The sequence below is a fragment of the Tarenaya hassleriana genome, unplaced genomic scaffold (assembly GCF_000463585.1).
Source record: "Tarenaya hassleriana unplaced genomic scaffold, ASM46358v1 Cleome287, whole genome shotgun sequence".
Classification (NCBI taxonomy): domain Eukaryota; kingdom Viridiplantae; phylum Streptophyta; class Magnoliopsida; order Brassicales; family Cleomaceae; genus Tarenaya; species Tarenaya hassleriana.
In genome coordinates this window covers 108979-109685 of record NW_010966068.1, presented here as the reverse complement: position 1 = coordinate 109685, position 707 = coordinate 108979, and positions in this window count along the sequence as shown.

Here is a 707-nt window from a genome sequence, read left to right as displayed (position 1 = left end):
GCTACTTTCAGATCTTCAGGAAAGAGGTAAGTATTCGATTCCTACGGTGATATACACGATTAAACGGGGTTTTACGGATGATTTTGGTTGCGTGTGACGTTTGACTAGGTTTAGATTATTCTTCCGCTGCATGAAACCTAGTAAACCAAACCCTAGATTGATATGATCGCATGCTAGGAATCCGTAGCGAAACCCAACAAACAAAAATAGAGAAATCACCTCCCCGCATATAACTCACTATCTAAAGTTCTCTAAATCCATATCCCTATGTGATTTATCAAACTAGATGCATGAAGAACACTATCATCAATCCTAGATCGATCAAACCATATTCCTATGTGAATAATACGATCTATTCTATCGATTTCGATCCGAAACTAAACCCATATTCCTATGTAGTTCAGAATCTGAAATAATTGGCCAAGGGGTCAGCAAACACCAATCGAATAAAGCACAAATCGATAAAACCGAAACAAATCCAAATCGCAACCAAGTTAGGGTTCAAACATACCCAAAACACAAACGAATCCCTAACCCACAGCCGTGGATCTACTCACGGTTCATGGAAAAACACTGAGCAAAACCAGAAACAGAAAGGAAAGAGGGAGAAGAAAGACTCATGTCGACAACAAGCGATCTTCACGTTCCAACCCTCCTTCTTCTTCCCGAAATCCCGTAAAACTCCTATTTCTCTCACCAAAGCTCTC